This window comes from Thunnus albacares, chromosome 11, assembly GCF_914725855.1.
Source record: "Thunnus albacares chromosome 11, fThuAlb1.1, whole genome shotgun sequence".
NCBI lineage: Eukaryota > Metazoa > Chordata > Actinopteri > Scombriformes > Scombridae > Thunnus > Thunnus albacares.
Window position 1 is genome coordinate 1768432 of NC_058116.1, and position 15904 is coordinate 1784335.

The 15904-nt window shown below is 42.1% G+C and overlaps 1 pseudogene; it reads right to left on the bottom strand.

The window, feature by feature from the left end:
* Positions 1-6982: 6982 nt before the first annotated feature.
* On the bottom strand, positions 6983-9529 carry LOC122992407 (annotated as a pseudogene).
* Between the last annotated feature and the right edge of the window lie 6375 nt (positions 9530-15904).

The following is a 15904-nucleotide window of genomic DNA, read 5'->3' on the forward strand; positions in this document are numbered from 1 at the left end:
AGTCAGCGGGACACTCCAATTATGAACCATTCCTGCTGGGTTACAGGAACTTCAGGATTCCTGGGTACACCCTGACTCATCCTGGGTCAGACCAACCTCCCTCCCTCAGCTGTGCACAGGCCACAGCTCACAGTGGGACCCTGAGGGCTTATGCTTGGGCTTATGTTGATCATAACCTGCTGCCAGTTTCCATACTGAAACTTTTGTGACACAGTGTCTTCATTTATCTTGCCGCACGCCTTTTATACACTGTGATGTGAATCTACAGTAATTATGTACTGAAAAATTGATTAAGAGAGGTGGATCACAACTCAAACTTAAAAAAGAAAACAATGTTGTTTGTAAAGTTTTCACAATGACATAAAAGCCCTTATGTGTAGAATTCCTAAATGTCTAGCTTTGGCGACTCCTGGTGGTAATATAAAGCAAACGAGAGCAATGCAACCTGTTGATGTATTACACCAATTTTCATCAGCATGGTCTCATTTGACTGCACACAAAAGCTTATTCAAATAATTTAAAAGATGCTGTATGTTGTTTTTTTTTTTTTTTTTTTTTTTTTTAAATCTTTAACCTAAAGCTTCATATGCCATCATTTATCCATCCAAGCCAGGGCTCCAGTCTGTGCTATGCTTAAATGTAATGATGTACCCTAACCTGAACCTTACCTTAACATTAAACCAAGTCTTCACACTAAAATTAGTGAGGATTTGCTTTTTGTCCTCAAAAGGGAGGAGAGTCTCCACAATATGCCTGTGTAACCAGATTGATGTTCCCCCACAACGCAAGGAATACCTGGTACATGTAAACACATACGTTCACTGCGGACTAATATGACCTCTGTTTTTAATTAAACTTTTACAAATTACACCTGGGACACACAGTCTGCATGAACCTCAGCAGTGCTTGTGCGTCGCTGAACTGCTGCATCTCGCACGCTTGCAGCATTCACACAGACTGCGGCACTTCTGCTGCGAGCATTATCTTTCTACATAGAGTTTGGCTTTGATAATGGCCATCCATAATAGCATGTTCCATAGCATTTCATTATAAATTTTATTTAGATTTAGTTTAGACAGTAAAATGTTCAGAAGCGTGTGCTCAATCGTTAAAAATAAATAAACAATATGTGAGGTGAAAGGGGTTTTCTTTCTGACGGGAATGGTGGGGTCTGCTTGGGGATACTGTGTCAGCCAGATACAATCCTCACAAAGGACAGGTTTTTTTAATTAATTTTATAAATCATTCCGCCAGTTAACCCCCCGCTGTCACCATTCCAAGTGAAGAAAATCCCTCCAGATGACACTAAGTTCCCAAAACGAGCCAAACACACTCTGACAAACAAACCTCCAAACTGTCAGGAGGGAAACTGGCAACAAATAAGGAAAATAACACCAGATCTCCATAAAGAGGCAGGTGAAACAACAGGCAGGAGCTCCAGTTTGAACTAATATCACAGAGAGCAAGCAGGAGTCAAGAAAAGAAGCTCTGTGTGTCACCGACTCTCCACGCTGGAGTTCTCCGCCAGAGACGCTCCCTGCCCCGGCGTGCACCACGCAGGCTGACCTGCAGTGGTGACGCTTCATGTCTGTGACATATTCTACAGATACAGACATTGAAACCATAGTGAAAGGTGTAATGTTGCTGGTATGATGTTAATATGATTGTCAACAGGTAATTTTCTCTGTCTATTTTTGCTGAGAACTGCATGCGTCACACAGAAAAATTAGGCGAGACCCGAAATCTTTAGATGACGCGATGCAGCAGTGAGACGCGTGTCTCACGCAGGCTGTGTGGCTGCTCTAATCTGTTAAAATGGGCACCGAAATGAAAAGAAAGAGGTCCCGCAACGCACATGCACTGCTCACGCAGCCTGTGTGTCCCAGGCGTTACAGTAGAAGAACAGTCCTGTCATTCGGGTTTATATTAACTTTGTGATATACAAGTCATGAAAACAGACAAAAGAAAGAAAGAAAAAAGGAAAACTCAGATGAAAAAAAAATGACTAAAGGAGAAAAAAACTTTGTTACAATGTTTTCTGATACATTCTCTGTTGCATACTTTTCTTGTCACACTTGCACCTTTCCATTAATAATTGTCATGCTGTCCTCCTTCTTTACGGTTTCTCCTGCTCTGTTTCCTTCTTGTATCTACCTGCTAGTTCTTGTTGAATTCCTTTAACTTTTCATTATTCCTTTACAAAAACAAAAATGGATCCGTATGATGTTTGTTCTCAGGTGGCAGATCTGCAGCCCGTCTATTCTCCATGAACATTTTCTGCTCTACTTCCACCTCTCCTCCCGCAGGGCACAAACAACCCTGGCAACAAGCGGTGGTGTCGAAAGGAGACTGGATGGTTGCATCTGTGACTCCACACTGCGTGGCTCATCTGATTGGTCAGCCAGCTACAACCAATAAAATGCAATGGAAGTCAAGCTTCCAAACAAAATTGTTCATGTTCCACTAGGCTTCAGCGGCACTTCTTCACCAGCACATTGTCTCTGCAGGAGATTCCTACTGTGCTCATGTGATCATATTAACGGGATAACTGGAATGAACAGAAAGCCTCATCTATTAAAACCTTTTAATTCACTGTCCCTCTCTCACCTACTGACCTCCTGCATCCTTGCATACTTGGGAATGAACTTCTGACAGTTCCGTGTTCTGCTGTTTATTTTCAATTTTCACACCTTTAAGCTCATGTCTTTGAACTTCCCTGTCTTCAAAACAGAAATAATCCAATTAACTTCAACAATTGTGATGCCTGAATATGAGCCATGCAGGACTCACATTGGGGCTTGGTTGGGAGCTCCCAATCTCGTGGAAGAGAAAGTGATCAAAGACAGTGACCTCAGGCAGTGGAACTAGGTCATTCACAGAAGAGAGAGGACTGAGTGCACATCCACCACATCCACACATAAGCACAAACTGGACAGATGATATGATGATGGTTTGCCCGCTTCTGGTCCATGCACACTGGCCTATGGGACTCCTGTCTGTCACTGTCAGTTATTTGTGTGGGGATCCCTTACACACACACACACACACACACACACATATATATATATATATATATATATATATATATATATGTAAATATATGTGTGTGTGTGTGTGTGTGTGTGTGTATATAAGGGATAATCAACAAGTAGGTGTTCATGGAGGCAAGTATGTGTTCCATGTCGTGCCTTAAAACGATTTAACTCACACCTACAAGTTGATTATCCCACTTATACCATGGTCATTTGCCAACATTATAAAATAAAAGCTTTCACAAATTTTTGGTTTAGTGTTTTGCACTCAAAACAGTTTTGCACTCAAAATTGAAAGGTTATGAAGCAAGAGCTTACCGTTGTCATGACAACTTGCCACACTATACTCGCCACCAGCCTGAACCGAGGCATGAAATTCATGTAAGGTGTCATTGAGCATAACCACAGAGTATGTCACCAAATCAATGTTCCTTGGTTTTAGTAGACAAAGTCTCTCAGTATATCAACTGCCCATTCTGTTGCTTTTTTGTATTAATCTTATCCTTCTTTTCCTCTATCATTTTATGCTCTTCAGGTATCAGTTCCTTGTGTCATTTTTTGCTTGGTGTCTTTCTTTTCTTCTCTATCTCTTTTTCCTCTGCTGCATCTCATTCTTCAAAACTTCATAACAAGTAAGCTTTAAGAGCTGTGCTCTTTAATATTGCTATGGTTACAAGTTGGGTAGTGGATAAATTTCGAACGATGATTAAACTTGAACTGAACTATGTGTGCATTAAACGGTTTTAACGCACACCTGCCGGCCAATCAGAGACTATACACCCAGACCATGGTATAAATATATATGTGTGTGTATATATATATATACAGCACCGGTCAGTGTGGCTGTTTTCTGGTTCCGGTGGCATGGAATGAATGAGATTGTGTCCAGACAATCCGTATTTATTGAATTAAGTTATTAAGTAGGCTAAGGACTTATTCATCCATTTCTCTATAAATACTGGATGGTTGACTCAAGGTGCATGGTAAGGTGCAAGTATCACTTCATGTTTTACAAAGCAATGCAACGATGCCGGCAAAATGCTCCAAACAAACAATGTGCAACACTGAACAAAATTGTCTGCGAAGAAATATCTGATGAGTTTTACACAAACCTGCATCCTGTGAATGAACTAATTGCAAGTCTAAAATCAAAAGTGGAGAAATGTGAGGGGAGTTTGGGAACTCTTGAATTCTTTACTAATGACTCTGCCAAAATTCTATCATAACTCAAAATTGATCAGGACACTCTAGGGAATGAGAATAATATCCTGCGATTAAAACTGGATCAGCTGAAAGAGCAGCCTCCTTACATTACTAGCAAGAAATAAGATTGATTTATATGTTCCAGGACAACTGCATCTGCTTAGAAAGGATTTTAATAGATTGGAAAACCACCTCAATGAAGTGTGTGGTTCCTGTCCTGCTTTAAATAAAACAAAGGGGGTAATAATACTAACATGTAAAAAACATGTAAATAACCATAATTAGTAAGGGGGATGATGCAATCGTATTTATTTTATTACTGGAGCCACTGGCACATGCAATTGTCTCCAAGTATCACACCAATAAAAACAAAATCTACCCAGCACCATCTATCCATCCATTTTCCCCCACTTATCCAGGACCGGGTCACGGTGGCATCAGACTGATTAACCAAACCCAGGCATCCTTCTGCCCGGCAGCACCCTCCAGCTCCTCCTGGGGGATCCCAAGGTGTTCCCAGGCCAGGAAAGATATGTAATCCCTCCAGCGTGATTTGGGTCTGCCCAGGGTCTCCTACCAGCTGGACATGCCCAGAACACCTCCAGAGGGAGGCGTCCAGGAGCACCTATCTCTAACTGTGCATTCACACCCAAGATTCATAAGTGACAAAGCAGCCAGCAGTCGTTCATTTTCAGTGAAAGCTGGCAACGAAGGGCTTCAGATGCCTCGGCAGAGGCAAGCAGTGTGATGCCAGTGCCAAGAGCGTCAAGTTCAAGTTGAGCAGAGTTTAACTTTATGCAAATTAGCAGCGACACCACTGATGCCGAAGCAGTAACCAATTGCAGAGCAGGATTTGATTTTCTCCTGCACCAACCACTGTACTAAAGTTCCTAGAAAACATCTGTTCCATTCCATATTGACAATACAAGAGAAATTGATCATTGTGTTATCCGGTTTCCCAGAGCTGTACGATTCGTCATTGTTTGTTTGTTGTTCATGTACTTTGCAACATACTGTTAGGATATATCCTGCATGTATAGTGGAATTTAGAGAGGGGGGGGGGGGGGGTATATTTTGTTTGTTTTATTATTTCTGTATTATTTCCTGTTTTATTTACTTACCTGTCTATCACCGCCCTGGTATATCTTTATTGACAGAGGTTACTTGTTGACGTACACCTGAAAACCTGTGTGTGTCCGTTTTTCTTGTGGCAAATTTTTAATGTTATTTTCCACAAGGTTAAATAACATCAAAAATTTGCCACAAGAAAAATGGACACACTTTCGCGTTCAAGTGAAGAGGAAGGTGTGTCCAAACTTTTAACTGGTACCGTGTATAGTACCAGTCAAAAGTCTGCCTGGTTGACTGCTTTGCACACTATTGGCAATGTCTCAACCAGCTTCAAGATATAGTCACCTGGATTGGTCTTCAATAAACAGGTGTGCCTTGTCAAATGTTAATTGGTGGAATTCCTTGCCTTCTTAATGCATTTGAGACCATCAGTGGTGTTGTGCCGAGGTAGTGTTGGTATACAGTGAAAAGCCCTATTCCTGTATTGTAGTAATCCATATTATGGCAAGAACAGCTCAACCAAGTAAACAGAAATGACAGTCCATCATTACTTAAAACATAGAGGTCAGTCAAATTTCAAGAACTATGAAAGTATCTTTAAGTGCAGTCACTTAAAGAGGAACTGTTATGCTCATTTCAGCTCTAATTTTTTATTTTTGGACTCCACTGGAGTAGCTCTGCACGATTTAAAATAAAAAAACTCCTTATTTATCTTATACTGGCCCTTATGCAGCCCCTCAATATACACGGTTTCTCTTACACTACGTTTCAGCTCCTGTCTCTTTAAGGCCCACTCTGTTCTGATTGGTCAGATTTACGTATCAGAGTTGTGTAACTTTACCATCATTACAAACCAAACATTTCCTGCTTTACTGCTTCAAATTAAAAGCTTTTAAATGACTAAATAATGGGAGACTTTTATTGTGAAGAATTCAAAGGAAGTAAAAACAAGTTCCTCACTGGCTTAGCGGAGCTTCGTTGGCTGTGCTAAAAACTGGTAGGAACAACAACATATGGAGCTATTAGAGCTATTTGTTCAGCGGATCAGTTAGAAATGATGCAGGGAGGACTAGTACAACCAGAAATAACCACAGTGAGATGTTTTATGAGGAGCTGCAGACAACCAGCACACCTCCAACAGGTAGACTACTTATTTTATTTTGCTGTGCTGTGTAATGGCATTGTGGCTTGGCGTAACTACTCTCGGAGCAGAGCAACAAACTTGCGCACGCTGTGCACGTAGCAATGTGCACAGCGTGCTCTCCACTCTCCATAACCTGTTGTTCCCCTTCTCCTTTCCACAAAGTTAGGTTGTAAAAAATAGGCAATAAATTAAAAATGCAAAGCAATAACCACCTTTGACGTTCTACCCTACATGTTGTGTGTGCTGTCTCTATGTTATGGGTGTATAAATAGGTAGAGGTCTGTCTGCAATGAGTCGATGAGTAAAGTTTTAGCTCAATAGTCCATGCACTCATTTATGATCTGGGAGACTCCAGTTTGAGACCTGGTGTGGGGACCTCCTTCGTGAGGTAGTTTATTGATGAACACTTATTGTAACACTTTAATTTTCTAAAATTAAAAAGGTAATAAAAACAAAAACAGGATTTTTAATCCACACTCCACAATTTCCACTTTTATTCAAATACAAATACAAATATTTTCGCTGCCTCAACAAATACAGATACAAATACAAATACTGGGCTCTCTGCACACCCCTAATGGCTACCACAACATCCCATCTGGTTTACACTTAGTGGGACCATCATTTGTTTTTCAACAGTACAATGACCCAAAGCACACCTCCAGGCCATGTAAGGGCTATTGGCTATTTGCATCAGATAACCTTGTTTCCACAATCACCCAACCTAAACTCAATTGAGATGGGTTTTGGGAAAACCAGCCTTGTTAGCATATGTGTGAACTCTTTCAAGATTTTTGGAAAAGCCTTCCAGGTGACTACCTAAGGTTCACAGATGTAAGATTATTTAAATACATCTTCTGATGCACCTGCACACATCGACAATGATGTAACCTGGGGTTATTGGGTGTTTTGGGTTTTGAACAGCTTGTGTTCAATTGGCACTTACTTGTCCTCCTGGATCCAGAGCCACCTTGAGGCATTCTCAGCTGCTTCAGTGGTGGTGCTCTGCTCCTTGCTACTCCTGTGATGCCCGGCACACTTAAGGGTTTGTGGAGTGAGTGCCCAATGAATCGTCTGCAATGTACCTTGATGAGCATGCATCTAGCCTTCCAGCCCTGCATGCAATAGTTGATGACCAGCTGTTCATACTTAGTCCTCTTACTTTTATGAGCCTCCTTCATACGGTCCTCCCACAGCACTGTCAGCTCCAAGATGATGATGTTTTTGGTGTTCTCTGAGACCAGGAGGATATCTGGCCTGAGAGTGGTACTGAAAATGTCACAGGTAAACCTCAGCTGTTTCTCCAGGTCTGCAGAGAGCTGCCAGTCCTGGGCGGTCAACCAGGATCCCTGCTGCCTTCTTATGTTCTACCCATGGCTGCTCTCCTGCCTTGACAAAAACAATTGCACAGGTGGTGGTGTGCACTGGGCTGTGGCTGCTGATTCCCTTGCTTCTGCAATAGGTTTCAGCACCTGGTTATGGCGCCAAGTGTATTGGCTCTGGTCAAGTACTTTTGGGCAGGAGTCTCCACTTTGCCCCAGCTAAAGAGGTTTGCTGGGCTGGGCAAGACATCGTATGCCACCTGAAACATGACAGTGATGTGGTGCGGTGCTGCTTGTCCATGTGACTTTCTGGTCCATGGCTTACTCCCACCTTGTCCGGACCCCCTGCTGACTCATATCAGCAGCTCTGCTCGACCTTCCTTCTTCCACAGAAGCCCTTGCCTCCTCCTGAATCTGCCTTCGTTTCTCCATCCCCTTGCATTTCTCGTACCATAGCATTGGGAACATTCCCAAGCCTGCTCTCCCATGGGTCACTACTCCCAACAAAACTGTGGAGCAGTCATGACTCCGCTTCCAGGACAGCATCCTCAGCTCTCCACTTCCTTCCATTCTTCACCACCACTTCTGCCTGGGCCACCTTTGGTTCACTAGAGTCTCTGTACATCAGCTCTCTTGTGTGTGTCACCTTGAACTCCACTTCCAAAGACTTTAAGGGTAACTGAAGCTTTGTGATGTTTCCATAGAGGGTGATATTGATGAGGTTTCCGGGCAACCCAAGCAAACTCCTGGGACAGCCACTGACCTTCTTCTACAAGGTCTCTATGGTGGAGCTGGGAGCAGAGTATCCTTGGCAATATACCATGCTGGTATATCCACTCTTTCCAGTTCCTGGCAGGTTGACTGAACAGATATGGAGTCCTTGAGGCTGCTGTCAAAGAACTTGCCCAAAATCTTCACTGGTTTCTCTTAGACAGTTGGGATCAGTGACTCATCGTAGCTGAAGATGAACCTGTCCATGACTCAGCTCTTCTTCAGCATGAGTGATCGTGACTTTTCCGGCTTGAAGCCCATCCAAGCTCACCAGATAAGTTTTTCCATTCCTTGAAGGATCCAACTGCATCCTGGCACTGACTCTGTGGTGACTGTTAGGTCATCCATAAAAGCCCTGATTGGAGGCTGATGTGTCCCTGATCGGGTCCGAGGGCCCTGGCACTCTGCAGACTTTATTGATTGATCACATTCACCCATTCACACACATTCATACACTGAACAGGCACAGGGGCTACCATGCAAGGTCCCAACCTGCCCATCAGAGGAAATCTAATCATTCACACCGGGAAATGAACCGCCGAACTGCCGATTAGTGGATGACTCACTCTACCTCCTGAGCCACAGCCGCCCCAGTGTCATCTGTGAACTTCAGGAGATGCCTGTCATTTTAGTTACTCTGATAGTCATTTTTATATAGAATATACAGTAATGGGGACAGGACACCCCCCTGGGGTGAGCCTGTGGATGACAATCGTTTCTGGGATAGAGCATCATTAGCCCTGACTGTCTGGGGCCTACATGTTATGAAGTCCAGTACCCGTTTCACCATGCCAGCATCAAGATTAAAAGTGGACAGTAGTTTACTAGCTAAAATGTGTGGTCGGGTTGTATTATTAGCTAAGGAAAAATAAAAGCCTTGCATGAGTTTTTGTACCCTCAAGATGCTTGTACAGATAATTAAATAAAGTAGGATTATTTTTGTGCCAGAGTTTTTTGTGCTTTCTTATCTCACAAGAAACCCTGGGTTGCAGGCCAAGCCTTTGTGGTCCTTCGCAGTCCTGTTGGTGTCCTTCCCTGGCTATTGCTGCTGTTATTGTTATTGTTGTGATTGTTGTTATTCTGTCCGTCCCCCTCTCCTCCTCCCCCTCTCCCTCCGCCCTCTTTCTTTCTCTCTCTCAACCCAGCCGGTCAAGGCAGATGGCCACCCACCAAGAGCCGGGTTCTGCTTGAGGTTTCTACCTGTTAAAGGGGAGTTTTTCCTTACCGCTGTCACCAAGGGCTTGCTCATGGGAATTGTTGGGTCTCTGTAAATTAAAGAGTATGGTCTAGACCTGCTCTATGTGTTGTGATTTGGCGCTATATAAATAAAAATTAATTGATTGATTGATTTTAGCTGTTCTGAATGTGCAGGTCGATTTCCTCCTTTGAGCAGGCCAGGTTCCCATTCTGTTTCTGCCCCAGCAGTGGTTTGGTGAAGCCAAAGGGATTTGCTATGAAGGAAGCCCACTTTCTGGCTTGCTCCTTCCGACGTCTTTGGTGGAATTCAGCTTTGTGCAGAGTCATGAGTCTTTTCCTCAAGATGGTCCACAGCTCTGCCAAGGGGTGGTGCTGTTCCTTGTTGGCTTCCTTGTGCTGCTTTTTGAGGGACTTCAGCTCCTGTTGGATCTTCACTGCCCTTAATTTCATGCTGTAAGGTGTTCAGGCTTGCCTCTTTCTCCTATACACCAAACCTCTTCAGGGCTAGACTGGTGATGATGGTTGTCATCGCCTGCAGCCTTCCCTCCATGTCTCCCTCCACAGATGCTTCAAGCACCTTATTGACATCCTCATTGAACTGGGGTTCTCACTCCCCCCCCTCAGGCTCCTCTGGGGGTATTTCTCCATGAGTCATTCTGTTGCTTGATCTGGGTTTCCTAACAAACACACAAACAAAAAACAAAATAAGATTACGAATGAGAGCATGCAGAAATCATTAGATAACGGACACCTCCACAGGCACAGGTGCCGTAAAAGGCCCCTGTCCTACAGCACCTTGAGCAATCCCAGACACATCAGCTTAGGAAAGTGTCATGGCGGCTTTCTTTGTTTTGACTGAACCCTTTGACTTCTCCGCCAAGAATATTAATAATTAATTTAGTTAATAATTAGTCATACAACATGCAGGCTTGGGCCCTCTGACTCCTTTAGCCCCATGGCCTGTGCCTGGAGGGCCTGTTTGATCATTTATCCATGCTCCTGGGCCTGGTTGGTATATCTGCCTTATTTCCACCTCTGCATGTCTTGTACAACATCATACTACAACAGTGAATTACAGAGAAAATCATGAATCTCATTGTGCAAAAAGTACATCTCAAACCACATGTAAAGTGGTCTGAGATGTAATAGGTCTGGGTTTAATTTCCTTCATTTTTATGATGGTGAAAATCCATAACTTTAGTTTCCACCCCTTTCAACTTCCTGGGATTATTTTGTTGGAAAGAAATTATTTTGATGGCAATTTTAACCATAGACTCAGCAACAAATTACTTTCTACTGAAGAATGTGATCAATCAGCAATCATAATAATCAGGTCATAAGGAGAGTAAGAGCAGCAGACTGAGCAGAGCTCTGCTTTAATTAAGAATTCTAATATCTGTGATGGGAGATCTTGATGGATGTCGACATGTCATGTCTCTTGGACTGAACTGTCTCTGCCTCAGAGATCAAAAGCTCTTTGAAATCACTGAAGCTGAATCCCTTGCAGGTTAAGACAATGAGTGAGGTTCAGTGCAGCTCACTGAATGTGAAAAGCCCTCCCCTCAAAATCTGTTTTATACACAGGGGTTCATAAAGTTCATACAATCATCATCAAATATCAAGAAAAGCAGCTTCAGCCACATGACATTTATAGATTTTCAGAGGAAGTAAAAGGTAGAATAACAGATACTAGATTCCCAGATTACTTGAAATGAAGTGCAGTGGTATCCATGCAGCACATTTTAAAAACTCATCTTTTACATCATTTACACATTGCTGCATTTTTTAAAATATATATACAGTGTGTGTGTCTGTGTGTGTGATTTGAAAATTAACAAAAAAAATATATGTATAATAAAAATTTAAAAAACACATGCTGCAAAGATGAGCGAGAAGGGTTTTTGATGATTTAAACATTTGATGCTGGTTTTGGGAAGTGCAGCTCTGGTCTGTGAAAAAAAGTGACTTAGCTGACAAGCAAATTTAAACAAAACTACGTTTTTGTTTCAGGCTTTGAGTCTCTGCAAGTTGAATCTCATTCATTCAAGTACTGAAATAAACTGAAATAAAATCAATCTGAACTGGTTGCATGCTTATGTTAGTGATTTTTTTTCTTTTAAAGTAAAATTTTTCTTTTAAAGTAAAACATTCATCCACAAAACTTCAAAAAGAGATTTAAACAATTCAGTTTTCTCTATCCGAGAAGGTAGTTGTAGGTTGGTAATAGCATATATTATGCCCATATAGGGGTGTCAAAGATAACATATATAAGCCCCATCTTCCCCAAGTCCCAAGCAGCCTAAGAGACAAATAGCTCAAGATAAAGAAAGTGGGTTTATTTACAAAATTAAATAATGCAGATAGAGCTTGATTTAACTTCAGGGTGGACAAAGACCAACAAAACAAACAAAACAAATCTAACTGGGAAGTAACCAATATAACCTCAAGAAAACAAAGAAACCAAACGACAGCAGCTTATCTCCCTAACTAACATAAACAAATAAGGTTAATCAACTGCTAATAACTCCAAAAGAAGGGAACAAAACCATGATTTAACAACATCAGGGTAGGAAGTGTGGCCAGTTAGCAGAGAAAGGAGATGAGAGATACCCCTGTACAGTGGTGATGGCAACTTGGCTCTTTATATAGCACACTTCCTTCTGAAGCAGCCAATCACCTGCCGGAGCTGGAAGCTAATCCACCAATCACCTTCTTGTCCCCACACACACTTGTTTACATAAATGCACGAACAAATACCTGACACATGTACACATCAAGTCCGATGAAATAGAACATAACCAAACACAAACATTTTAACAAAAATGACAATCACAGTTGTAACACATGCCTGTTCATTAAGTGATTCATTGATGGTTTGCAGAGGATGATGACCCTTATAGGGTCTATTGACATTGGGCCTCATGCATGAATCATTAACTTTTGTGGCAAATATCAATACTGCTTGTTCATAGGTAAGAACAAAATTTAAGAGTGCCCTGGACCACACATAAGCCAATATGCACTTTGAACCCCGGCAGCGACTCATTTCACTTCTTTTCAACATGTAAGCAGATCACTTTTATTAACATGTGAAATGACCTATTCTCAAGGCAGAAGAATTGTAATGCCATTTATTTGAGAAATGGTTTCTATTTATTGTTTTTTAAAGTTTCATTTATTTCTTTGAGAGCATCATTAATCTGTGAAAAAGTGGAAGAGATATGCTGAAGAGTCTCTAATATCTTCTCTTGACTTTGTCGGACAGACTCCGAGATGATCTCTGCTCAGGTGGATTGTCTTGATGGTCAATGCGTGCTCTGGGAGGTGGATGGTGTACCAGAGCCAGATGCATCTGAAAAATATAAAGACCATTAATTCATATGTTTTTTGTTTCATTTATTCATATACCAATGATTTGGAAATGATGGGCATGTAGCTTAAAACAAAAATGGACATGGTAGGCTATAGATTAGATCAAATTCAAGTGTTTTTTAAAAATATGTTTAATGTGGAATCAACTTAATTAAATTCCCTTTGAAGATTAAAAATTTGGATTGATGCTTACCATTGTTTTTCGATCTTGCTAGTTGATCCTGGGGTATGCTGTCTGGTGCTGACGGGAAGTTTCCTGCCTGTGGTAGGTCACTGTCCAGCAGAATATCAGACTGCACCCCCCAACAGAGAAACAATGATGGCTCCGCTGCGCTCATCCATGTCTGTTTTCTTGAGAGTTTCCTGGCCCCCTCCCATGGCTGTCATAGTACATCTGGTAGCAGACAGTCGTTTTTTTGGTGTCCATTTTTTAAAATTTCACTAAGCGTTCTTTCAAGGTTTATTGGGGTGTTTCATGCTAACTGCAAATTGCCAGGAACAGGCATTCAATTTAAGATCAAACTCAATTCATCAACATACACAGGTGGGTAAGAACAGACTTGGGAGTTGCGCATCATCTACAGATTTGGGGTCTCGCCTATTTTTTCCGTGTGAAGCGTGCGGTTCTCAGCAAAAATAGGGACAGGGAAAATGATCTATTGACAGTCATATTGACAATGTACCAGCAACATTACACCTAGTTTCACATAGTTTCAATGTCTATATCTGTAGAATATGTCACAGACATGAGGTGTCACCACTGCCTGTCAACCTGTGGTGCACACAGGGGCATGGAGCTTCTCTGGCGGGGAACTCCAGTGTGGAGAGTTGGTGACACACAGAGCTTCTTTTCTCAACTCCTGTCGCTTTCTGTGATATTAGTTCAAATTGGGACTCCTGCCTGTTGTTTTACCTGCTTCCAGGCAGAGATTTAGTGTTGTTATTTTCCTTATTTGTTGTCAGTTTCCCTCCTGACAGTTGGAGGTTTGTTTGTCAGAGTGTGTTTGGCTCATTTGGGGAACTTGGTGTCGTCTGGAGGGATTTTCTTCACTTGGAGTGGTGACAGCCCGGGTTTAACTGATGGAATAATCAGTATAATCAATCCTGTGTGAGGAGTGTATGTGGCTGACACAGAACTATCCCCAACCAGACCCCACCATGCCCGACAGAAAGAAAGCCGCTTTCACCTCACATTATTATTTGTTTTTCACAGTTGAGCATACACTTCTTAACCTTTTTCTGTCTAAACTAAATATAAATGAAAATTATAGTGTAATGAAATGAAACTTTTTATTATTGATGGCCATTATCAAAGTCAAACTCTATGTAGAAAGATGGAGCTGGCAGCAGCAGCACTGCAGCAGCAACACTGTCTGTGTGGACACCGCAGACCTGCGAGACGCAGCAGTTCAGCGACGCACACGCACTGCACATACCTGTGTGGCCCAGGTATCAAGCTGCACAGAACAGATCGAGCTGGGCAGGAAGTTAGACACAGAAACAGCATTGAGCATCCAATCAATTTTCAAAATAAAACACCTCGTGCAGACTCCCGATCATATAACAATAAACACGATTGAAACAGACAAATAAAGAAAACCATTTAACTGCATAGCCTACTTAACCATAGTAGAAGCACAGAAATCAAGGAAAATGACGAAATCAACAAAAGCTGAACAAGTTAAGAAAATTAGGCAGTTTAGTTACCATAGCCTAAAGGTGATTTTTGAGCTTTGACTAGGCTGCCGTGATTACTTATAGTAGGAGTGCAACTGAATTTAAAAGGCTAATGGCTTCCCTGCAATCAAGATGCACCACCTCTGAAACGCTCCCAGTGGGACAGGATGCCATGCAGAGGACGGAGCAAAACCGTGTCGGAGCTGGAACGCAGCTCACACGTGCCCAGTGGGATCCCCGGTGTTACATGCATTCAGAACCAGGTATTAGGGCAGGTTAGGGAAAGATGGTGGTCTTGGTTAAATACTGAAAAAGTAAAATGTGAATTGCAGGACAAGACAGATTGTGTTTATTTTACTGTCCTCTCAAGAAAAATGACACAATAGTTCATAATGTCAGTCGGCCAAAAAAGACAGCCAAGTTACATTTGAGTGACAGATGCCATCTGGCAGCTGTAGTAATTCTGACCTGGAGCAGTGGTGCAGCTCACATGATGTATATATATGTGGACAGATTTCCTCAGTCAGAGGAGGAGGGATGGATGGAGGCATAAAGGCTGTATTCAGACCAAATCAGGCAGTGCAGCGAAAACACCAGTCCTCCCATTCATTTGAATAGGGGTAATGCGTTTTGGCTGTGGGCGTTTTGGCTGCTGTGCTCAGATCAATAAATGTTATTTTCTGATTGTTTCACAGCGGTTACGTTTTAGAGCACAAATAAACACGCCCACACCCTGTGGCGGTGGGCCACACTGCCTGATTTGGTCTGAATACGGCCTAACCAAACAGTGGACTGTGCCACAGGAGGCCGCTGTTTGTCTCCTGTTTCCAACCATGAGTCAGGAGCTTTTTAAAAACTATAACTTCGATTATCCCCTAACCTCAACTCTGTGCTTATGATTGTAGCCATGACGACGAAGGTCTCCTAACTTTAAGGAAGTAGTAAATTTAACCCACACCACGTTTCTCTAACCTTAACAAAGTGATCATTTTAACCCAAACCATGATCTTTCCCTAAATCTAACCAAGTGTTTTTTTTTTGCCTAAACCTAACCAGATCTTAACTACAGCATTGTCACATCATAAAACAACATTTTTTAACAGTGATATGTAACA